Below are 26,593 nucleotides of genomic sequence, written 5' to 3' on the forward strand. Positions count from 1 at the left end.
AAAATTTCCTCCAGTGAGCTGCAGGATCATGGGTTAAATACATCCAAAACAATTGAAGACCGAAGAATTACTTGTAATGATTTTTGGTCGCTATTGAAAATTTAGTCGATAGCTGACATTACATCTATTTCCCCTATATATTAGATGTTTATAATTCTTGAGAAGTTTTGCGAATCAAATATGCATATGTTTCTCAATCTACAGGTTGACCAAACATTTTCATAATTATTATTTGTGTTGGTTATCATTTCAGCGTTGATGATAAAATTAAAAATCTAATTTGAAGTTTTGAAAAAAAATCTAGACCGTGTTTATGCCTTGAACCCATTACCAAATTTAAATCTTTAAAATATTTTAAACCTTAAGAAGGGGGAACTAACTATCACATTACATAACTATAACTTTAAAACTTGCAGCAATTAACGTAAACATTGACTGCATTCTAAAAAGGCGTTCAAATGTATTTTGTCAATGCCGAACATATGCATTTTACAATTAAAACTTGTGTAAACTGCTGCAACCGCTACCCATTTTTGAGAATTCTGGTCTTCAGAAATAATTCCACGACTTAAGATGTTGAGAATTGGATTAAAATTGATCATTTACTAACATTTTACAACAAAGATGAGGGATTGAATATCAATCATACAAAAACAACTATTGTACCTTTTACTAAAAGACGTAAAATCTCTATCAATGATCTTAAACTAGGAGACGTAAAGCTGTCACTATCTTCAGAAGTAAAGTTTTTAGGAGTAACTTTAGATAGTAAACTCTGTTGGAACAAACATATTGATCAACAAATAGGAAAAGCAACAAATGCTTTTTGGACCTGCAAAAGAACGTTTGGAAAAAAATTGGGTCTGAAGCCAAATATGATACACTGGATATACTCGGCTATAGTTAAACCCAGGATTACCTACGCCTCACTTATATGGTGGCCGAAAACTAAGCAACAAACGGCACAAGTCAAACTAAACAAGCTACAAAGGCTTGCTACTATTTCCATAACTGGAGCAATGCGTAGTACTCCCTCTACAGCCTTGGATGCTTTACTCAATATCCTTCCTCTTCATCAATTTATTCAACTGGATGCAGAGAAAAGTGCTCTAAGGCTCAAACGGTCCATGATTTTCTTCGATGGAGATCTTATTGGACATTTGAGCATTCTAAAAGAGTTTAAGATAAGTCCATTAATATTGATGAACGAAGATTGCATGCTGAAGCGACATTATTTCAATCATAATTTCCATGTTCCTGGTGTGACTCGCGTTGACTGGGATGCAGGAAGACTGAATATTAGTCCTGGATCATTAATCTTTTATACAGATGGCTCGAAACAAGATAATATGGTCGGGGCTGGTATTACCGGCCCTGAGGTTAACTTTTCGGTGTCCATGGGAAATTGGCCGACAGTATTTCAAGCTGAAATATATGCCATCTTAGAATGTGCAGCGATTTGCATAAAAAGAAACTATAAAAATGCGAATATATGCATTTGTTCAGATAGTCAAGCGGCGCTGAATGCTTTGAAATCAAAAACTTACACGTCAAAACTGGTGTGGGAATGTACTAAACTATTACAGCATCTGTCCTGTCGAAATACGGTTAACCTTTATTGGGTCCCTGGTCATTGTGGAATCGAAGGAAACGAAAAAGCTGATCAATTGGCAAAAATAGGGTCATCCACGAAATTCATCGGTCCTGAACCATTCTTTGGACTTTCTTTTTGTGCTTTAAAAATGGAGCTAAAAAACTGGGAAAAACAAAGGTACAGTACAACTGGACCAGTACCTTAAATTCTCGGCAATCTAAACGTTTTATAAAGCCGAACGCTTTTCATACACAAAAGTTACTTAATCTTTCAAAAAAAGATTTGAGTACATACACTGGTTTGATAACAGGACACTGTCCTTGTAAATATCACCTGAAAATCATTGGTAAACTGCATGAAGATAAATGTCGCTTTTGTAACTTAAAGAGTGAAAGCTCTGAACATTTGCTGTGTGACTGTGTTGCACTATTTCATAAACGATGCAGATATCTTGATAAGGGTCTGATGAGACCTTGGGAAATCTGGGCTGCTGCTCCCAATCAGGTAATAAATTTCATAAGGAATGTATTACCTGCTTGGGATGATTGCTTACAACAGTAGTGGTAGTTACTCAAACAATAGTGGTTTACAGCTACGTTATGGCATAAATAAAAAGAGGATACACCACAATAGATCAAAGTAATGGTCGCGGTGGTATTATGTCCCCAACATAGGAAAAAAAAAAACATTTTACAAATATGCTGATAGATTTACAGAATAGCCAATAGCAAGAATAGCCTTGTAAATGTCATTACATAAACACTTATGTGTTTTGGATTTTATATGAGGATCATTCATGCATAACTAACAAGTTAGAATATTACGACATACATGAGTAATAAACTGTTTACGTGAAAATAATGCTGATATTGCTCAATCTTTTGTTTTTTGAGCTGAGGTATTTTTTAAATGTTATGCGTGTACACCCTGCTCCAAGCACTTTCAGCTATTTTATTACTAAACATTCATCGAAAATACTTTTACCAACTTTACAATTAAATTACAACACAATTCCATTCTACTCCGACCTTCAGAAGTAAATTCAATAATTCTTTTTTGGTTTTTATTTTGAAAAATTACAATTTTCAATGTTTAACTTTATAGCAAAGTAAAAGTACGTGTTAAATATTTGGGCGATCCTGGAACGAACTGTCCATGAATCCATCAGCTGCTTGTCATCACCAATAGTTGAAAATCACCAATCCACTATCGATAGCATCGTGCACAAAGTTGTAACGAATGTCCACGTGTTTTGTCCTGGGATCGTAGCTTCCGTTTTTGGCTATGAAGATAGCAGATTGATTATCGCAAAGAATTTGGATAGTCATTTCTCCAAATATTTGCTTCAGTAGGTTCCTCCACCATAGTGCTTCCGAGGTCGTTCTTGATAACGCCATGTATTCTGCTTCACATGATGATAAGGCTACCGTTGGCTGTTTCTTAACATTCCATGATACAGCTCCACCCTGAAGCATGAAAACATAGCCTGTCGTTGATCGCCGCGTATCCACATCTCCTTCCCAATCTGCATCAGTATAGCCAATAATGTCTTCGTAACCATCTTTACTGTACTGTTGATCGTGCCCTTCAAATATCGAAAAATTCTCTTCAATGCTTTCCAATGCTTCCGGCCCAGGCTAAACTGACTGACGACGTTGACTACATAGTATATATCGGGACGCGTAGCTTGCACAATGCATTGTAGGCACCCGACAGATTCCTTGTAAGGCACATTCTTCATCAGTTCGATATCCTGCATAGGATGTGGGGACATTAATTTATCCAACTTTTCGCATGCCTCGAACGGTGTTGAAACGGAATGGCAGTTCGCCATATGAAGCTTGCCCAATACGTCCTCGATGTAATTCCCTTGGTCCAACGATAGTTCACCACGTTCTCGATCTCTGTTGATCCTGAGTCCTAGCCAGTTCTTCGCTTGACCCAGATCCTTCATTCGGACTCGTGTGCACAAGAACTTCTTTTTTCCCTTGATCTGTTTTCCGTTGATCTTGTTTTCCGTGCTGATCACCAATGCTACCGACGCCAGGGAGGCAGCTCTCGCACCTGGACCCTACATATCGACCCATCAACTCATGAACCGGGGACCAACGGTTTTAATTCCCTTCCGAAGTAAGGCGTGATCAAAGATGTTATGCCTCAGAACATTCCGGCGGCGCTGACTGGGATTGAACCCAGGTCTGCTCACGCTTACCCCTACACCACCGACGCAGCTCTTAAGAACTTCTTCGAACGTTTCTTCAATTTCGCATCGTTTGTTCAAATAAGAAAATCGTCCACACATATTGTGATGAACAACATTCTATATCCGTTGATCTTGAACTACAAACAGGGGTCCATCTTTGATTGCTCCAGTCCAAATTCGCGCAACGTATTATCAAACTGCTGGTTCCAGACTCTGCTGGACGGGTTCAAGTCGTAGAGTGTTCTTCGAAGCCTGCATACCTTTATGAAGCCGGATCCTTTATAAAGCCCTCTGCTTGCTGCATATGAATTACTTCGTCGTTGAGCTTGCCTTGAAGGAACCCCGAGTAGCACACTTTCATCACAATAAGTTACAGCAACTTGTTTATGACTGAAATAAGTCGTATATAAGTTTCTACAATTGATTTGTGACAAGCGTGCTACTAGAGACGCTGCCACCGCATCAATTTAGTCGAACTCTAGATAAAATGTTGGTGTTAATGCCATCAAATACCTAATGGTCGAATATCGAACAACAGGGGCATATGCTTCATCGTAGTCGATAACCGGTCGCTGTGAGCATTCTTTGACCATCAGGCGGGCTTTGTACCGCTCAATCTTGCCGTCAGGTCCCTGTTTGGTCTTGAAGATCCATTTGCTCTTGATGGCTTTGCCTCCGTTTGGTGGATCGTCTAGCATCCACGTTTCGTTATTCTCCAGTGCAGCAATCTCTTCACGCATTGCTGCCATCCAAAACTCTCGGTCAGGTCTATTCAGTGCCTCGTTGTAAGTGCCTGGATCACTAATCTGCTCGATATGGTCTAGCGTATTACCAAGCCGGAGGCGGCGGGTTCGATTTCTCGACTTCCCTGGGCATAGAGTATCATTGTGCTTGCCACACAATATACAAATTCATGCATTGGTATTGGCATCGAAAGCTCTCAATTAATAACTGTGGAAGTGCATTTAGATAGAACACTAAGTTGAGAGCACGCAATAAGCTAATATGCGCTAAGCAATAAGCTTGAAATGCGAATAAGAAGAAGAAGATGGTCTAGCGTACCTTGCTCAGTACCGCATGTAGTGTTCACATTTGACTGTGGGGTTTGGGAAACAAGTTTGCCAGTATACGTACTATAAGTTACATAATCAGACACCTGCCTGGACACCTGCGCTCCCTACCGCTACGCTTGAACTCATGCTCCATTAAAGTTGGTTTAACTAATTGCTGTAGCAGTGCGACTTCTGCATTGGCATCTTCAAGCTCGTTTTCGGAACTGCTGCTGTTGTCACTGGTTGCTTCTTCATTTTCCGTTTCTGTAGCCGAGACTACGATTGATTGTTCTGTTGTCGATGCGCTGGCACTGCTACTCACTTCTATAGCCGCTTCTGAAAACTCAATTTTCAGAAATTCAAAACATTCAGCTTCCCCGGATGATATTTCGTTGAACTGACCTTCGTTAATTATTTTCACATCACGACTGATCAAAATATCTCCGTTCGCCGGGTTGTACACTCTGTAACCTTTGGTATCCTCTGCATATCCCACAAATACATAGGGTAAATGTCGGCTTCGGCACCCATTGACTGTTTTCGGCAATCAAAATTTAAACGTTAATTTCACTATGTTTTACCATCAACACACTTCCCTGAATGTATTCAAATGATTCTTTAGTCTTTCAGCTTCAATCTGATTATATTTGTAGGACCGAGCAATCCTTTTATGCCAGATTTTTCTTCAAATGAAGCATACGTAATACAAAATGGGGCTGATTACGAGTTGCCGATAATAGAACAGCTGGTTAACACGCAGTTCTAATGGGAAGGTTGCCGAAGAAAAAGAGGCTGCCGACAATAGTCACACTCACCTGAGAAGTTTAGAGCGTTGTAAAAACGCTTTCAAACAGTTTTGAAGAATTCTGTCGATTGGAATGGATAGAGAAGCAAGCAGCAGATGAATTGAAACAAACAGACACGTCATATATGTGCGTGACGCTGTGAAAATGCTATTAGAAGTGCGGACGCTGCTTAGATTGACGAGAATACGTAAATTCCCCTAGTTGGTCGATTTTGGATCCAACTTCAATATCTTTTGCTTCGGTATATGGATCATGGCCACAGATCCGAAAATCTCCAAACGTAAGGCTTCGCTTTGAAATCTTAATACGCTTCCATTGCTTGATCTTTTGTTTCTAGAGTATAGACGAGTACCTTCCGTGTAGCATTGTCGATAAAAGTGATGAAGAATCAGCAACCTCCAAGCACAAATCCGTATGCACCATGTCCAGTCGCTATTCGGGAACGCTTCACGAGAATGCTTGCCCTGCACACATGCACTACAGTCCAGCGCTTCTGAATTCTTCTTTGAAATTCCGTTTGCCATCTGTTTCAACTGTTTCAAGCTCTGTTCCTGCCGGTTCAGCCGAACTTCTCCGTTTTCGGTGAAACCCTTGCTGAAAATCTTGCTGGCTGATAACAAACTGGCTGCCAAATCGGGAACCTGCAGTACATCCTGAATATCCACAGGACCTTAGACAAAATCCAAGTTGATAATACCTTCCGCCTTAGATGTCATGCTGCTCTTGTTCACAGTACCGACTTGATAGAAAACCTGCTGCTTTGCTTGTCGATTCCGTCCTGGCCGTGCCATGTGAGTAGAGGCACCAGAGTCAAAATACTATTCATCTTGGTTCACATTACCCACTGCTAGAACAACACACATCGCACGACCTCTACTGTTCTTTGATGTACCAGACTTCGCTGGACAATTCGCTGCATAATGTCCCATCTTTTGACAATTGTATGCGCCGATGGTGATGGGTATCAAACCCATCAAGGGCAGCAGACTGCTCTTATTGGAACCGTCGTGGTTGTTGCTGCTCACGCTCTACTCCACTCCTACGTCTTTGCTACTCCGTGGTCCATACTTTACCTTGACATCTTGCAGAATCTAATCTTTCACTGCATGTATGTGTGTGTGTACAATCTAACCCACACTGTCCGGCACTGTTATTATGGAAGAAAACTGCTTTTTATTACCCTTAAATTAAAGCAGGTTTAGTCCGGGAGTTAGAAGGTGTTAGCTCTATTGCAGCGCCAGTGACCCATTTCAGAATGCCTGGTAATTCACGACCACACCGAGGCCACTTTTACATACAATAAGCCCCGCATGTTCACTCTACCTTTATCAAATGGATAATGGTATCATAAACACACTTCCAGATTCAAAAAATATTATTTGCAATCTGAATTAAATCGATTTGAATGGACATTTCTTACCAATTTTGTTTCGAATACCTCTTGATTCATCTGCTGGCAGCCCTTACTGGCCCTTACCAATGACCAACACGTCTGCCCGCAAAAGTAACAACGCCCTAATCTCAAAGCTCTCCGGACGTTCCCTCGAAAATGCAATCGAGAAATGTATAAGAACAATCTTCAACGTACTCACTAAATCAATATATCCGGGAGCACATTCCCGATGCTTATTTTTCTCTCGCAAACCCATCGTCGTCGAACGGCAAAAAAGGGAACTCGGTGAGTAATTTTGTGATACGGAATTTTCACTGAAAATCAACCGCTAAATCACGAATTTCACCACACCCAACTGCGAAACACGTTCAGAAGCACGTTTGGTACACTTTCGATATCAATTTCGTTCTAAAACACTAAATTTTTTGCAAAATTTTTTTGCAAGCGAACCATTTATCAGCACCGATCGTGCCGAGCTCTTTCACGCACCTTGCTGAAATTAAAAATTATCACTCGCGATTCCACTAATTTCCAGTCCGGGAGAAAAAAAAATCAAACAACGCAGATTGCGACATCTCTTCTGATGCTTGCAAACATGATGATCACGTTTTCTTTCTCGATTCTAAAACTTCCCGGAAAGCGAGAAAACTACCAATTACACACGTATAACCGTCCGGGAGGCAGAGCGCCAGCGCTAATCTTGCAAATGTAGCCGAAATCTATGAAAACGAACGCACGCACAAAACAGAGAACAAACTTAAAACACAACCAAAGGGGTTCGAAACTCAATCTAAGCTTTCAATTTATAACTCGTCAAAACCAAAGCATCAACATAGGCCTCCGAGCTGTCCAAAATTCTCTAGGCGAATCGATGTCAGCTGCTGTAGATGCGCAAATAGATTCCATCGTCTTGAAAAGCGGTTTTCAACTTCTGCCAAGCTTCTTGCGCATCTTTCGCATCCATGACCAGGTAGACAAATACTCTCATCTTGATGTCTTCATCGACAACATGTCCTTCATTCGCAATACGGCGCTCCAGCATGTTTTCCGTATAAGGGTCTTCTTCATGGCGAACGCCCACGACACCTAATTCTCCCGCCCTTTCAGATTTTCAATCGATAGAGCTACGCTGCTCAACGGTGCCGGTGGTGTAGTGGTAAGCGTAATTACCTCTCACCCCAGCAGGCCAGGGTTCAATCCCAATCGGCGCCGCCGGGATGTTCTGAGGCATAACATCTCTGATCACGCCTTCCTTCGGAAGGGATCTAAAGCCGTTGGTCCCCGGTTCATGAGTTGATTGGTCAATAGGTAGGGTCCAGGTGTGGGAGCTGCCTCCCTGGCGTCGGTAGCAGTCGTGCTCAGCACGGAAAACTAGATCGACGGAAAACAAATCATGGAAAAAAAAAGCTACGCTTCTTCCGCCAGCTACATGAACCGTTCTTGAATCCAAAGCACCTCCTGTCCTTGATCCAGGCGAACCTACACCGCTTCCAGCGTAAAGTAAAAGTACGTGTTATAGGTTTGAATGATAGTAGTGTAATGAATAACAAGCTCTAATTGCTAAATATAATGATCATGGATTACTTGATCGCTGATAAACTTAATTTCTGTATTTAGCATCATCAAAACATAATTTAAACTAACGCATCAGGCAGCCGATTGTTTTTGACTATGCCATCAACGGTGTGGTTCTTCAAAGAACCGACCAGTTCAGCGATCTTGGTGTTCTACTGGACCATAAGTTGACGTTCAACCTCCACCGCTCTGCTCTGATCACAAAGGCGAATCGCCAGCTAGGTTTTGTGTCGAAAATATCGAAGGACTTCATTGACCCACACTGCCTGAAAGCTCTCTATTGCTCACTTGTGCGACCAATCCTGGAAAATGCCTCCTTGGTCTGGTTTCCTCATCAGTTGACTTGGAGCTTGAGGATCGAAAGTGTTCAGCGCAAGTTTATCAGGATAGCATTACGTAATCTACCATGGCGTGATCCGCAAAATCTCCCGCCGTATTCTGATCGCTGCAATCTGCTGAGCTTGGATACTCTGGAATGCCGACGGAAAAATCAGCAAGCAGTTTTTGTTGCCAAGCTATTGAATGGTGAGGTCGACTGCTCGAGGCTTCTCTCGCTGTTGGATATCCGAGTACCACCGAGAACATTACGAAGTGGTACCCTTCTCCAACCGCGGTACCATCGAACGGCGTTCGGTTACAACGAACCACTAACAACTATGATGCGTACGTTTACGGCTGTCGAAGAATTATTCGAATTTGGGGAATCTTCATCTCGCTTTTTGGCACGGATTAGAAACACTTGAATTGTTTTAGCGTTAAGGTTGTTTCATGTAGACAATAGTCCGATGAATAAAATTAAATAATAATAATAATAATAATAATAATAATAATAATTATGTCTAATTACATTGAATACACTAATTTTCACCATATCCAACAGCAATATTCTTAGCAGTGTTCACTCGGCTGTCGACAAAAGCAGGCCACTCTCGATGTGTGCCACGCGATCGTCTGTTTTCTCGGCAGCAACCATTGTGTGGTCCTCCTCATTGTTCTTCATCAGCAGTTCTTTCGGTCGATGCGTCGTCGACTTTGGAAAGCAACCGTTCCGTGATGAGTGTGTGAGTGTTGACCACGTTTTGCGTCCATTGCTGCAATGGAAGCGCTTTGCCCCACGATGGCGTAACTGCCATACAATGAAACCACTGTAAGCGGCTCCAGTTCTGATGGAGGAGGCTTTTTGGATAGCGGAGGAAAAAATGTGTTTATTGTGTTGTACCTTTTGACTATAGTTTTAAGATGTATTGTATAGTGACCAAGAATCCTCGGCTCTGTAAAGTTAATTCGGTTGAACCTTATCAAATAAATTAATGGACAAAAAAAAGCAATATTCTTAGGGTGCCAATTTTACCCCATTATCGGTGCCGGTGGTATAGCGGTAAGAGTGATTGCCTCTCACCCCAAAAGACCTGGGTTCAATACCAGTCGGCGCCGCCGGGATTATCTGAGGCATAAAATATCTGATCACGCCTTCCTTCGGAAGAGAAGTAAGCCGAAGGTACCCCGGTCCATGAGTTTATGGGTCGATAGGTAGAGTCCAGGTGTGGGAGCTGCTTTCCTGGCTTCGCTAGCATTGGTATGCAGTACGTAAAACAAGATCGACGGAAAACAAATCAAGGAAAAAAAGTGCCATCCGATTTGCAGAAAGCCGATCACCGTAGTATCGTCAATGTGCTATTTATCTAGTATAGATTGGAAGAGCATTCTCGATCCTGATAACGTTGAAACCACTGCTCAAACATTTTCCCATGTCTTGGCTTATGTAATTGACAGGCACGTTCCAAAAAGAGTTCACCGTAAAATTTCTCATCCTCCCTAGCAGACGAGTGAAGTGCGTATGTTGATCTCGACCAAGGGTGCCGCATTAAGAAAATTTGCGGAAAACAAATCAAGGGAAAAAAAAGCACTTAGGAGGAAGCCATTCAAACAAGCTCTATTACAGGCCTGACCATTTCATATTCACCCCAGTCAAGCAATTGGGATCACTTATTATACGTCATCATGGCTATTTGGATCAAAGAAATGGTACTGCATTTGGAAGATGCATTTTGATCCATCCATTGCAATCAAGGAACGTTTTCCATTTTGTAGGGATAATTTATTAGTTTCCATATGTAAAAGTATGTTTGCCACTACGGTATTATATGTTCATTATTGTGTTTTACATTTGAGAGAATGTATTAGAAGATCCAGGATTGTGCCGGTGCCGTTGGGGCAAATAGCAAAAACCTTATCAACCAGATCGTTTCACGTGGCATATCAGATTTCTAGATTTGACAGTCTTATTGCAAAACATCTACTCAGAACTTACGCAAATGAGGTCGTAATCGATTTTTCGATTTCACTTGTGTTAGTAATGTCATAAAATACAGTAGATGGAATAATTCGTGATTACTCTTAAGATTGGGGATGACAAAAAAATTGTTGTGTAAGTCAATCATTCTATAACTCTATAACCTTCAATATAGAGTTACAGAGAGTTGACTGTGATTTCGAAAAATATTTTTTTATGCAAAATGAGCATTTGCAACCTTTACTAGAGGTAAATGAATGGCGAATGAACAAATTGCTAGCAGCTATGAAAACGTCATTGGGATATTTGTAACGACGAGTACAATTGCGGAAACATCATAAAAATGAAAGAGAACTCTAAATGACAATCGTATGTCTTTACGTCAAACGGAAATTAACTTTTAATGGCAAAAAGTGCTCTCATCATAAAGCGAGACACCCAACTCTGAAATACTACACTAGACCACCTCGTTTTAACCTATCGAAGTGGTTTTGCTTCTACCAGATGGGTTTCACACAGAAGTACATAGAGCAATAGTAATAATTAGAACGTCGTCGTCGTCGCGTCACCCGTTCGCTTTCTCTGTTGTATTTAGGTACCTACACTTTTGAGTTCTCGGATTGCCATCAGGAAACATACACTCTCTGCCGGCTTTCTCGGTTTATCTAAACGCTGTAGCGCATTAGGGGTTTAATGTTTTCAGACAAGTTTAATTCTTATATTTAAGTTGCGCGCGATAAGAAATGTTTCCTCGGTTTCTCTGCTTTGATTTCCATGTCGGGCTATCACTCTTCCTTCTCTAATTTGGTTGATGCTGCAGCACAAGTGCACGCAGACAGGCAGGACCAGCAAGCGGGAAGAAGTTGCAAAGTGGCTCCAGACAAGAGATGTAACATAAAAATTCATGAGGAAGCTCCGAACAGTACAACAGAAAAACCCGCTCTCGTAATCAACCATTCTCATCATCATCGTCGTCGTCGTCATCACCACTGGTTTTCAACCAGTTATGCATCAGACCCATCAAACGTAATGTGTACTCTATATTAGAGGTCGCGTGTGCTTACAGGAAGCCAAAGTGCATCGCACACTTTACAGGGTGGCTGCTGAAGAAAGAGTACAATATCTGTCTCGCTGGATCCCTCCTTCATTGCCTTTAAAGTACAAAGCACCCTGTCTGTAAATTAAGAATTCTGTCCACGAAATCCGAATCCAAGCAGAGACGAACAGAGCCACGCTCAACGCGCCTTTTCCAAAGGTTGTTGGTTGTCGCGCTTCCAAAGCTCCCCGGTGCGTGTTTTGTAGCATTCCACCTTCACAGCTCAGCCAGCCAAAACATTCCCGACTTGCTTCTCGCAGCATCACCAAAACAGAACACGACAACTGGCGACGACGATGATGATGACGATGAGAAGAGATGAAAAATAATAATTACTTTTTTTAATTAACACGTTTCAAAGTTAATTGGTAGTGTGAGGTTTTTTTCTCTCTTCATGACACTAAATCAGGTTCTTTTTCGATGTTCTAAACACAGACTTCTTAACGGATGCTGCGTGCGCTGTACCTTTAATGGTCCACCGCAGCTGAGGTCCTCCTATTCTCGAAGTGGACTAGTTAACTGACAGGCGGATGCTTTCCAAAATACTACTCGCGGACGGCAAAGTATAACAAGTGCTGAGCTGGATAACCACCCGTTAGTGGGTTCCCTCGTCGGATGATAGAACAGTGCGTAAATTAGATCCAAAATGTTTGATGAATGATCTTTTGTTAACACAAACTTTTCAAGGCATCGTCAATCATTCTTCAAAGTTGATGTATATGGACATTGGCACTTGATGTGGTTTGGATGGCCATTTTAATGTTGGGAAAGAAAACATGTTTCTGCTGAATTATTTAGCAGCTACTCTAGTTTGCAAAGGGTGCACTTTTTGTTATGTTATTTTATATCACCAACTAATAAGGAATAAGTAGCTTCCTGGCCGATATTCTTTTGTCGAATCAGAAATAATTTGTTTAGTCAAAATTGCTGATTTTGTAAGTTTTGCTGAAACGGACATCACATTTCCGGAAACTTTTTCTAAGACGTCCATTCGCATATATTGAAATCGCGCAAAATCTGCTCCGCCGAGAACGCGAGAGAACTCCGTCGACATTCCGTAGAACCTCCGTTGGCAGCATCGAAAATCTCCACTGGAATCTTACGGAAGCTCCTCCACCGAAAAGATGAGAAAATACCGTGAAGATTTCCTGAAACTTCCATTGGCAGCACCGAAATCACCACAGTTCACGCGAGAAAACTCCGTCGAAACTGGAACCTCCGCTGGCAGAATCGGAGACCTCCATTAAAATCGTGCAGAACCTCCTCCGCTGAGAAATTGAGAAAACTTCGTCAAAATTCCCTGAAATCTGTACTGTCAGCTTCAGAAATCACCACCGAACCGTGTGGAACTTCGTCCCCCAAGAACGCAAGAAAACTCTATCGAGATTTCGCATTTTTTCATGAACTATACTTTATATAATTGTAATTTATTTATTTGTCAACATCAACAGACTCAATGTAGCCCAAAATTAATTTATATAGTCTAACCAAGTCAAACTTAATGCTGGTGGATGAACCCTTTATCAGGACAAACAACATCCAAGAACCTTTGTTCATGGCATCTCCGAAATCATGCAGAACCTCCTCCGCAGAAATGACATGAAAATCCTTTGAAATTTCCAGGAACAGCCGCTGGCAGCAACCAAAGTTTTCGGTGGAGGAGGTTCTGTCCAACAAACGAACGCCTATTGAAGAATCGACTTCTTGGCCGGGACCGGGAGACAGGATGGCATCATTGTTGCTGGTGGTGGTGATGGTTTCCTTTAGTGATGATTGTTTTCATTATTTCTGACGAAGTACGCACCACACAGAGATATTAGAAAAATTATTACATACATACAAACACATGTCGTCATTGAATGGGGATTCGAACCATATATTTTCCGATCACCAGCCGCTTGCCTTGTATTCTGAGCTACCCTAGAATACATCAAATGGGCAGATCAATAATCAATAAAAGCTTCCTTGAAACTGAACATCTATCCAGCATTCCCAATCGCAACTCTAGCTCCTTCCAGGTCCTGTGGGAACGATTATTTCATTCAACGTCCCATGTCACCTCTTCACCTTCCAAATTACAAGAAGTTTTTTTTTTTTAAACTACTTCGTTGTCGCGATCAATGATTACGATTTAAATTAATTTGACGTATAACACAAAATAAAAAAAAAAGAATTGAGCTTGGAATAGAACTCACAACCTTCTACTTGGAAAGCAAAAACGGTAACCTTTACTCTACTAATTTCGTTTTGTTGTTAGATTGAACCAGTGTTGTAGAATAATGAATACAATACGTCGTTTATAAAGCATTTAGAAAGTATTCGATTAAAATATGGACGCATAGTGGTGTAAGAGCTATTATGCTGGCTGTATTCACCTTTTTTACGCAACAATGTAAAGTAATAGGGTAGAGCGCTACTTCGTCGTAATCTTCCATTTCCGTTCGATCGAGCAGAAACCATCAGTATAATCAATGATTTTACCGTACACAAATCAGTAATACGTTTGTACAGATGCGTTAGTTCACAAACTACAACACAAAGCCTATTAGAGCGAATTGTGTGAATATTTACACTCATTGTTCTCAAAACAAAAGAAGCGCTCCTAGCAAACTCGCTTTTCTACCTTCATCCATAGGACGAAGAAAATCCAATGGCGTTTCAGTGCGTTTGGACGAAATTGAAACTCGTAGGACGAATTTGGAATCAAGAAGCAGTGTTATACCCCGTCCACATTACAACGTATATCACGTGATATACATTGTCTTGTAATTAGCACTCTTACATCTAGTTTTCACTGGAAATCCTATGTGCTCATTGCAAGACAGCCCATATTACGTGATATAGGTTGTAATGTGAACGGGGTATTAGATTTTTAACAATATCGCAAGAATGGCTCTATATCAAATTCAACGGTATTTATGGAAAGGGGAATAAATTTAGAAGTCATCTTTGATAGACACATTTAATTAATTGTTAAAATCCGTTTAAGAAAAAAAAAGGTTAAGCGTGGGTTGTGCTCAGTAGGACAGAAATTAGATCAAAAACCCTATAACGGAATCTAATAATGGAGCTAGGAATCATTTATTGGATAGACGTCTAGATAGCATGTCATTAAATAAATTGAAAACTGTCGAATTAACTCGTCAATGTATGGGAAAATTACGTTTATTCATTTTATCTTCCTTCTGGTGCTGAATCGGGAAGACAGTCTTACACATTGACTAGCTATTGATAGCTTTTAATAAGTAAATTTTTCAGATCACAGCAAACATCGGAATAATGGTGAATCTATCGATCTCAATGAGATGTTTTCAGCACATAATTCGACAACCCATTTTATTCAGCATTGTACACTGTAATGCAGCTTTTATACACGCAAACCAAAAATCTATTACAATGAATGTTAGTTCCATTTCCTATCATCCTCTGTTCATGAACATCGCAGCGAATGTTAGAAGTTGACCTTGCAGGCGATGTAATGGTTTTTGCCCTAAATGCCCCTAATTTGGGCCCATACATAAATTCAGCAATCGACTGAATTTTCAATAGCGACTAAAAATATCCATTAGTTACGTCCTAATGACGCGTTCATCTAGATAAAATTGATAAATAGTAGATTTTTAGCCATGGGCCCAATCTTAGATCCATAGGCCAACATTAGCGCCATATCCCCTACCAAACGAAAATTATTCAATTCCATTCAATAGCAGTGCACCAGATGTAATTGCTTGCTCGCAGGAATTTTCGCAGAATTGTCAAATCACCAACTAGTGCTCCCTACCACATCCTGAGTCATCATATGCGTGGTTACAGTTTGATTGAATTTCAGTACAAGTGTCCACCCAAAACTTCCACCAATCACCACTCTGCACCGGCCGTCCCGTCTCCATCATCGTTGGTCAGTCGACGCAAAAACAGCAGACAGCTCAGTGGCAACACAGCTCTACGGTGTGCGGATGTGCGATGCATGATGTAAACAAATATTGACTTTTAATTATAACCTAATCTGTGATGCATGAACAAAACGCGTCGCTCGTGCCATACCTACCTCCACGATCTGATTCGGTAGAAATTGGGGGAGGTTGGTATTTTTTCTCCCATCCTCAGCACGTCTATTCGCGTGGCAAACGACTGACAGACAGTTGGACGTACGGACAAATTCGTCACTACCTAGCCCTGCCACGATGCTCGCTCGTACCATGCACTAGTGTTGAACATTGCTGATGCTCTGGTAATGTCAACAGGATTGCAATCCGAAAAATGAAATGGGTAAAGCAACATGGTCAGCGACATTTTAAGGAGTTCTCTGAAAAAGATTAAATCCTATTACTAGTAAATACCTAACATCATTCTTGGGACGTAAAGCTTTATTCACACATATGCACAGATTGCAGAGAAATTAAATCTAGTTTTATTAGTAGAATGGCATTTTCGTTCGAAACTATTCATTGTAGCAATCGGCAAACGTAACTTTGTATACAACATTGATTGCTCTACAATTTATTATTTGTGAGAATTGCTCGATGTAACCTGTCCACTTTGCAGAAAAACTTCCGGTTGGCTGGGGCTGCTATTCATTAGGAAAGAACAAGACTGCCGGTGAAATGCAACATTGACTGCAACACCGCACTAAGCAGTTTTCCCTCCATACTTGTCTAAGCCTATCCTCTCATGCTCGACAAAACGGGGCTCCAAACCAGCATATGTTTGACGCGGTCCAGTGCCAGAAAGGAATGAGAGCAAATCAAATAAAAAGTCTATTACTGCCACACGGTTTTATGGCACTTCTCCGGTGCTGTGTCGGTGCGCCAAAACGAGTCGTGGTGTTTGTAGGTATGGAAAGAGACCCGCAAGTTATTCCATCTTGGACCAGCAGCAGAGTATAGCGTGCGCTCGCGATCACTCTCTGTCTCTGTCCTGCATTCACTCCTGATGGCCTGCCGCCGTTGCACATAGGGGCATTTGATCAATCTAGCTGGCCAACATTATTTTAGAGTTGGAGCAGCTAAAGAATTCGATTTTATTCTCCTATGAATGGTTTAAGTGTTCTATGGGGCATTTTCAGATTTGAAACCAATTACCAGTATTGTACGTCGGTGTCTCTTTGACCACGATAGGATAATCATACATATTTTTATTTTATTATTGTTTAAATCAATCATTGATTTTGGACTTAAGAACTGAGAATATATTTGAGAAAGTAGAGCAATACTCACACAGTAAGCACCATAAATCTCAAACAACGCTTCGAACACCCATACCCAAAAAAAAAATCTTTAACGTACAATAAGACAGGTAAGGACAGCTATTTATTGTAATAACGGTAGGCTGATGCATTAAACTTAGTGCTTCTTAGTAAGTAAAACGCAAACCGCTTGGTTTTATTCAGTTACTAAGTTCTCAATTTCGTCCTTGTGAACATTCAATTCAGGTTGTCGCTTTATACATATATCGTTAATCGACAAACACAAGTTTCACTCAAATGTGATCTTTGAACTGTTCCATCCAGCACACAGAAGTGAAAAGAAAAGAAAATCTAGTACAGTGTATTGTTTGCAAATTAATGACTAGTTCAGCTACTTTGTATTAAGTTTAACCTATTTTTCAAAATAAGTTTTGGCCAGCTAGATTAGCCAAAAACCCCTCCGTGCGTTGTCGTAAGACCTTTTCCATAATAACAACAGGCATTTTATATTCACCATTTGTCCGGTTATGGAACGTGGATTAAAGATCCGCTGCTGGCAGTAGCCGTGGCAAGGCAAGAGCGCGTGAATAAGGGAGAAAAAGAGAAAATTATAACCATAACCAAATTCGTCATCATCGGTAATGGGTAGCAAAAATGGCAGCCCTCTCGTCATTTACGGGCACAGAAGCACCGGTTTCAGTTGAGGAGGCAGAGAATGGGCTCGTAGCAAACCATCCAACCAATCCGAGCTGTTTGTAGGAAAGATGCTTAAAAAAATTCCACAATAGGCACAGCAACAGCAGAGCAGCCAACAAGGGTTTAGATACACTTTTAAGCTGGGTTTAGACAGGGCAAGTCAATTGATCAAGTCAGTTGAATTCAATTGACTTGAACACGAATTGAACGTGTAAACCATGCCATTCAACTGACTTGATCAACTCACTTGAATTGAAAAAAGTTGAACCAGGCTCAACTTTTCAAGTCAATTGAATTCAACTGAGTTGATCATTTGACTTGCCTAATCTAAACCCAGCTTTAAGCGACAAAAACTGTTCGACTGTTAGAGCAATGACGACGTCGAATGTAGGGCACATTTCCAGAAAGCTAGGAGCTGCGAAAGATATGTCTGAATATGAATCGATTTTAGATAAATAAGATCTACCCGAAAAAAACTCACTGCTCACTGTACACTGCAGTAACACAAATACTTTTAACACGTGTCCAAAAATATGTTCGTGCAGCAATTACAACAAACGCGATCGTGAAGTTAAGGATAAATCTTCATTGAGTCTTTTTTACGCTCAGACTTTCGTAATTCCATATTCTGTGCACGAGGGATTCCAGGTCAAATCTTCCCGAAAAAAGTCAAAATCTGGCACGAGCCTCTCTGATTTGGATGAAATTTTTCACATGTTTTCGGTATTGTATATAATGTGTTTTTCGCAGTTCAAGAGACCATTTCTACTAAAGACTAATCTTTCAAAAAAGCATATGTTTTTTTCCTAAGGGCTGTTCATAAACTACGTGGGTAGAGAGATTTTAAGGCACCTGTTTTCCCCTACGTAGACATACAATTTAAAACAAATCTGATTAATCGACCTACCGGTAACAAGTGCCTTTCTCGTGTTGTATTAAATAGCTATGCAACCCCGGTCATATCTCTGGAAAAAGCTGTTCGAACTGTTTGAAAGATAGATATACTATAAACAAAACTAAATCGGTTGCACTCAAATCGGTTCAGCCATCGCCGAGGTAAGTGGATGTTACTGTTTTTAGCCAAATTTAACTTTTTTTGGTCATATCTCAGGAACCAAATGTCCGATCGTAAATGTAATTTAGTTCTATGGAAGATAGATAAAAACAAAATGCAGCTTATTTCATTCAAATCGGTTCAGCAATTGTCGAGAATAGTGAATGCGTATGTCCGATTGGGATGAAGTTTAATAGGGTTCTATGGAAGATTGATATAAACCAAATAAAATATCACTTCTTTTGACATATCTTTGAAATCAAATGTCCTAGCTGAGAAAAATGAGTGTTTTCCCATTTTATGCAAAATTGTACTTTTAAGGAAATATCTCATTGTTCCACGGCCATCTTTAAGCAATGGTACACAGATAAAAATTCTGAATTTTAATTATGATGTAAACATTCATTCACGTAGACTTGTATTTCATTTCACGCAACCGAGCAACTTGCAAACAATATTGTTTACAAAGATTTGCTTTTGTATACAATATTTGCTACATTGCATGAAATGTGTCATAAATTTACATGATATATAATGTAAACGTATATGCTATGTGACGCTCCATTTATGTGCATCATATTGAACAGAAATTTACACTACTTTTTCGAACTATGTAGTGTTGCTGCCGAAACCAGAAAACCGCTTGAGGATCCAGTATTGTGTAAGCTTATGTGCCTGCTGGTTACACTTAGAAAAATCTTTTAGAGGATCATCCTAACGGAACGTGAGCACGGATTGTCCGAAAGGCAGTTCGGATTCCAGAAAGGGAGATCAACGGTGGATGCAATTCGGACAGAGGTCGAGAGACCCGAAAAGGCGTTCAAACAGAAGCGAAGAGGAGATCGATATTGCGCCATGATACCGATCATCATCACGAATGCTCAATGTTCAACCGCGCCAGCTGGGAGACCATTGCCGAAGCGCTACATAGAATGAGGGTTCCTGACCACAGGCGAAGACTACAAATCAAGGAGACTGGCAACTCTTCCAAAAATCAGGAGACAGTAACGGCAACGCCTCTTCTGAGCAAAAGTGGAACCTGTGTATGATGGTGTGTGCTAATTCACTAGTGCATTCACACACATAGGTAGAAATAAGTAGCTGTCAATTATTGGTTTTGTTATGATTGTCGTAAAAAGTGAAACGTTTCTTTCTTTGCTTTATGCTGACAACAAGTAAAATTCCAGCTAAAACTGAACAGATGCGTAAGTAAATTTGGTTTGAAAATTAAAACTATGGCAATGATGCCATTCACAATGATGGTGGGACCTTCCTCGATCATTCTAAGCCCTTTAGTTATGCATTTATGGGCATTCGTATGGTGCATTAGTACAATGCATGCCCGTTCCGCACGGCTTTGGCACCTGGCCACAGCGGGGGGAGTTAAGTTATGACGCTCGGTAACTTGGCACAGTACTCGCTCACTATTTGAATGTCACTGGCCAATCCGACACTGTTGTTATCATTCTCTGGAAGGAGTCGGTCGATTCCAAGAATTGTTAGGGCATACAGAGGATCACTATCCGGTGGTTTCATGTTCTGATAACATCTAAAATTGAAATATATTCTTCATCATTGTTTGGGATTGTAGTCCTTCAACCTTTCATTTTCATTTTCTCCAACATTAGATCCTGCTACACCTTCCGTTGGATCGTGAGGTAGGTAAACAAACTTATTTTTGAATCGTTGAATTTTCAGCAGCTTTCGAATAACGTTACTTCACTCAATGGTGGTGGAAGCTGCCAATTCCTTATAAATGATTGTTGTTGGAAGCCAAAAGGCAAAATAAACAATATTTCGGTTCCTCGTTCACAAGCAAAAGTTACTTTCACTAGGTATCGATCCTAGTTTCTATCCTCTACTTGATCCACGATGACAATTTTTTTCGGTTTGAAGTTGAAAAACAACCACCGCTTGCTGGGATTAGGATACAAAATGTCATGAAATTTTATAGAGCAAAACAAAAACAACACCGAGTACCGTGTTATGATTATTCGTTTCGGTGACTTTAGGTCACACACACAGTCACTGTTTATGAACAGTCTCACTAACACTTGTGCTTCAAAGTTCCACCTTTGATTGAAAGAGGCGCTGTTATCAGTGACATTTGACATTTGTATGGAAGAAGGGAAAAGTTGGCAGTCTTCTTGATTTGTAGTCTTCGCTACAGGGCTGAACACATATAGTATTAAAATAATGTTAGTGTAATTTAAATTCACAAACAAATACCTAACGGAAGAACGTCATTTTGGTGTTTAGTTTGAGTTACCTGAATTATCCGTGATCTACCAGAAGAATAAAAAAAAACTTGAAAGAATAGTATTTTCGATCATCTGGAGACCATTGACATTGAGGCATTGACTTTTTCATCAGCCCAAAATAATACTTGATCTACTTGAAGGCATCATATTTGAGAGTCGTCTCTTGCACTTTCAATCAGTTGGAGATCTTCGAAACTAGACAATCGTCATCGTCATACGGTTATTTGAATAATCTTTTATTCAGCTGCATAGTAAAGAACTATGAGCATGACCATGCTGTTATTACCAGATCAGCTGTAATTACACAGAGAACCAATAGACAATGCTTGGGATTAGAATTCATCCTCAATGTATAAAAATTGGTGATCCAAAACTAGACAAAATCAGCACCTGTCACGCTTGAACGCAGGTCAAGAAAGGAATGGGCAGGAATATGTTGACGTGGCACTCGCTTTGATGGAACCCGAGAACACCTCTGCACTTCCACGAGGAATCGCTGGGATATTGGATAAGAGGGTAGGGTTTGCAGCAGGTTTCGTTTTGGTAAATAATAAGCTAAATTGATGTCCTGACAATCATACAACGCGAAGGAGCTTGGAATTGAACCAACGGTCTTCTGCTCAGTAAGCAAAAACGTTTGCCATTAGGTAAACTAACTCCTTTTTAATAATCATCGAGCTTTTGTTTTCCATTGATGAATATTGAATGTAGATGGGCATGAGATAAGACACATGATGTTCTGCTCAGTAAACAAAAACGGTCACTCTAAGGCCATCAAGCCCCTCATACCACATTATACCGTTAATCGAGTTGTTGTAACCATTCAAACCCAGCACCGACGACGACGACAAGTTTCGCAAAATACACGATAAACAAGCGATTGGACCATACATCTTTTTATTATGAAAGGACCTGGGACTGCGTTTTCTGATTAGTAATTAAGTCACTGCAACCGACGATCTTTCAAATCCGAAAACTAAAAGCTAAGAAAAATCACATAGGCTTTCATTAAGTTCCACTTACACGCGACGTTCAATGTTTCGATTTGCTCTGTAGGTATTTTCCAGGCTATCATTAAGCTCTGGTTAAACAAGCAGTTCCAATAAAATTACGTTATCGAAAGCAGTCAAGAATGTATCCCAAACTGGATCAAACGTGCGCTGTATTGTTCTAAACATTCCGCAACGTTCCGCCCAAGATCTATCAGCTATGATTTTCGACAATAGAATAATCGTAAAGTGATTTCTCCTACAAGACTGAACTATATTCTTGCACTCGGTTGCACATCTTACCCACAGTATCGCTTTTCTCATGTTTTAACTAAAACCGCAAAATACATCACGCGTGATAGAGGTTATCCCACTAGGAAGCAAACGGATTGTTTTAAACTGGAACAAGCTCACCAAATACAATCACCATGACAGAACCAACACAACCTTAAACAAATTTTGGAAAATTTCGAAAAGAAAGAAAAAAAAAATATACAAAACCACATAAAAACACATAAGCAGGAAACATGACACTCTTCCTAATGCAAAACCTACGACCATCTACGATAAGCATAACTAAGATACGATTAGTCCATTTGTCTTGACGCATCCTGCCGCAGAGTTCTTTAAAAATATTAGCAATAACTACCTTGTAACTTGCACTAAAATAAATAAGCGCTGAACAGTTTACCCAGTGAAGCTTATCCAAAAGTTTCGCTTCTCTCAATAAATTTTCATTTAATTCACAATTCCCTCTAAAAATATCCAAGGGGCTTTGAAATTCTTCGATCGTCTCTAGATTTGCATTAACATAAAAAAAAATTCGGAACACTTTGAAGAAGTACCATAAACTGTGGAAAAATGTCGAGAGCTTCGAAGAAGAGTTATGAATATCAGGAAAACTTCGGGAGCTTAAGGAAAGTTCCGTAAATATTACGGAAGTTCAGAGAACTTTAATTTATTGATAAGTTCAAAGAACTTCTGGGGAGTAAAGACATCGTTTGGGAAGTCCCGACTAGGGTTGCTTCCACTCACTAGCTCTAAAAAATACTTTTTCGAAATTATGCAATCATTAGATGATATAATGATATGCTGAACTTGAAAGTTACAAGAAGTGGGTGTAAAGTATGTGTTTGTCTCATAAAACCTGTCGATTTGGCTTTCAGAGCGTCACAATCATCGATTTTATGATTCATGAGCGTTCACTCAGAGTGAGCGCTCACGAGTCGTAATCTCGCTGATTGTGACGCACTGAAAGCAATATTGACAGATTTAATCTATCAAACACATACTTCACGACCTCTTCTTGTTACTTACAAGTACTAATTATCATTATACCATCTCATGATTTCATAATTACGAAAAACATTTGTTTTTAGCAAATGATTGGAAGCAACCCTGGTCCCGACTATCGGGAAAGTTTAAAAATCATCAAGAGAATATTCAGACAACTTCGTACATTTCAGAAAATGTTGAAATTGTCATCAAAGATCAAGAATAGTTTTTCGGAGAACTTCAGAGTAGTTTTGACGAGACCTTACTTCTTAGGAGAACTTCAGAGTAGATCTGCGGAAAAATTCAGAATAATTCTGAGAAAAACTTCAGAGTAGTTCTGAGGAGAACTTCAAAGTAATTTTTAGGAGAACTTCAGAGTAGTTCTGAGGACAAGTTCAAAGTAGTTTTGAGGAGAACTTCAGAGTAGTTCTGTGGAGAACTTCAGAATAGCTCTGAGGAGAGTTTCAGAGTAGTTCTGAGGAGACCTTCAGAATAGTTCTTAGGATAATTTCCGAGAATTCCAGAGCAGTTCCATTGGCCTTAGGGAAATTTCGGGAAATTTAGGAAGCTCCCCAGGAGCACCCGGAACATGTCTGCCTAGCGTGGTTTTAAGTACTTCATATGGCCACCAATGTTCTTATTTTTGAATTTTCTTGTAGTTTGATTTGTCACATGAGGGTCAAGGTTCAAGTTTCACTTCTCGGGGGTATCCGGAACATCTTTGGGCTTCCATCTGTCACAACTTTTTCGAATCTTAATTAATCGTAACAAAACTTTTTCCACTGAAAGAGGAAAGCTTCTCAAACAATCTGCTACCAAAACATTCGAGACTGTAAAAAATAAGTCCACTGTAAAAAATAAGTCCAGATTTTAAGTGAATTGAGCTTTATTATATCGGAGCTGCAGCGTAAAGGAAGAGAAAGGCAGCAATCTATCAACGCCAGCTAGCGCTTAGAGTACGAGAAGTGCATGAGGACAGCCCCGTTCACCCATGAAAATTTCTACCGACATGACCCAAATATCCTTCTAGCTCCCACAAAAAATTTCTTCCGGATTTCTCCGGATATTTCCTCCAAACTTTTCCCAAAAGTTTATTCAAACTTCTCCAGAAAGATTAATCAATCTTTTGCAGAGAGTTTCTTTCAACTACCATCAACAGCTTCTCCTATCCCCAGGAGTTTCTTCCGGCTTCTACTGGAAATTTCGTCCAGTAAAGATCCCTCTGGTTTCCTTTATAATTGTTCTGGCTGTTGCATTTTTTGTTTTGCTAAACTGCTGCAATTTAATTTTTAATTCAATCAGTGTTATGTTCACAATTGGTAGCCCGTAGGCATAGTAATTCATTAGTTTAGATTAGTTTTAGCTAGTTACGTTAGGTTAAGAACAATTAGCTTTAATGTAGTATATAAATCTTACATTTTTAGTCCCTTTTATGTACTTGTCCTGTGTAACAATTATTTAATAAACTTGTGCCTAGTGTAATTATTTTCATGTGTGGTCTCGCAAGCGATCTGCATGTACTGAGTGCGCTACGGACTTGTGGATGATCGGCTGCTGATCGTGAGTCGATCGTTTTGACACTCCGGAGTTGGTAATATCTGCCCCGCTGTTAATTATTCGGCCGGTTGAGCACCGTCCTGAACAATATCCATAGAACTTTACTTATGTTGTCGTGTATATGGATATCTTTTGAATAAGGCGTGTACTCGAAAAAAATGCACCATTTTTATCCGTGTGTAACTTTTTTATCCGTGGGTAAAAATTGATGAAAATCTGGGTACAACTAGTTTAGAGTGAATTGTTTATATGTGCAAAATTTCATAACAATCGATTTAGTGGTTATTGAGATGTCATCGAAACAAGAAGAAAATCGCCGGAGAATTTTGCTCGTCGTCATGGAAAATCCGACTGCGACCATGAGATGGATCGGAAGACAACTGGGAATCACCCATACAACTGTGTCTCGGGTGGTAAAATCGTTTAAGGAGTCCCAGACGACCGACCGGTGGGCTGGAAGTGGAAGAAAATCGAAGACAGCTGACCATGTGAAGGCCCGGAAGGTGTTGGATTATTTCAAGCGTAATCCGAGCCTCTCGATTCGCGACGCGGCTCTGAAGGCAAAGTGTTCCGCCTGATTCGTTCAGCAACCCATGAAACGAGCTGGGCTTCGTGTATTCAAGGTCCGGAAGGCACCGAACCGGCGTAATCAACAAAACACGGCGGCCAAATCCCGCGCAAGGAAGTTGTATCGAGAGTGGTTAACGAAACCGATGTGTGTGATTATGGATGACGAAACCTACATCAAGGCATACGCAAAGCAGATACCGGGGCTGGAGTTCTACGTTACCAAATCACGGTTTGATGTTCCGGAAGACATAAGGAAGAAGTAAGAGGACAAATTCGCCAAAAAAAATACTTGCTTTGGCAGACCATATGCCAATGCGGTAAACTGAGTAAACCGTACATCACAATGGGTACCATCAACAGCAAAATTTACCGCACCGAGTGCCACCAGAAGCGTCTTTTGACCTTCCTGCGGTCCCACGAAGGCGAGACATTATTTTGGCCGGACCTGGCATCATGCCATTACGCGCGATCGACGTTGGATTGGTATAGAGACAATAACGTTGTTTTTGTACCAAAAACCGCTAACACCCCAAATTCACCAGAGATTCGTCCGGTGGAAAGATTTTGGGCCATAATGAAGGCCATAGTTCGAAAATCGTCCAAGGTGTTTAAGAAAGAGCTGGAGTTGAAGAAAGAATGGATGAAAGTGACCAAAAAGGTCGGCTCCACCATTGCACAAAGTGTAATGAGGGGTCTTAAAGGAAAGGTGCGGGCTTTCAGCGATGGAAAGGAAATTGAATAAAGTAATTATGCCGAAACATAATCCATATGTATTAGTTCATTCCCTGAAAGTTTCAAAAAAATCCGACTTAAAATAAATTTTTGGCGAACACTTTTGTGTGGTGCATTTTTTTCGAGTACAGGCCTTATTTCCTGCTATCAAGGAAGGATGTCTGGAAGAATATGCAACGTTTCCTGAACATCTACAAAACTCCTTTATGTTTAAAAAATTTTACTCCACATTTACGAAGATCCCTGAATTTATTTAAAATTC

General features: G+C 40.3%; 1 protein-coding gene across 1 annotated transcript in view; it reads right to left on the bottom strand.

Moving 5' to 3' along the window:
• Nucleotides 1–2,863: 2,863 nt before the first annotated feature.
• Nucleotides 2,864–26,593, bottom strand: part of LOC135710314 (general odorant-binding protein 56a-like) — a 409,005-nt gene continuing 385,275 nt past the window's right edge. Inside the window, exon 3 of the mRNA XM_065232836.1 lies at nucleotides 2,864–2,876. The gene's annotated coding sequence lies outside the window, so the exon portion shown is untranslated. The remainder of the gene's footprint in view (nucleotides 2,877–26,593) is intronic.

The sequence above is a fragment of the Ochlerotatus camptorhynchus genome, unplaced genomic scaffold (assembly GCF_037179485.1).
Source record: "Ochlerotatus camptorhynchus isolate MF236.1 unplaced genomic scaffold, CSIRO-AGI_Acam_v1.1 ptg000378l, whole genome shotgun sequence".
Classification (NCBI taxonomy): Eukaryota; Metazoa; Arthropoda; class Insecta; order Diptera; family Culicidae; genus Ochlerotatus; species Ochlerotatus camptorhynchus.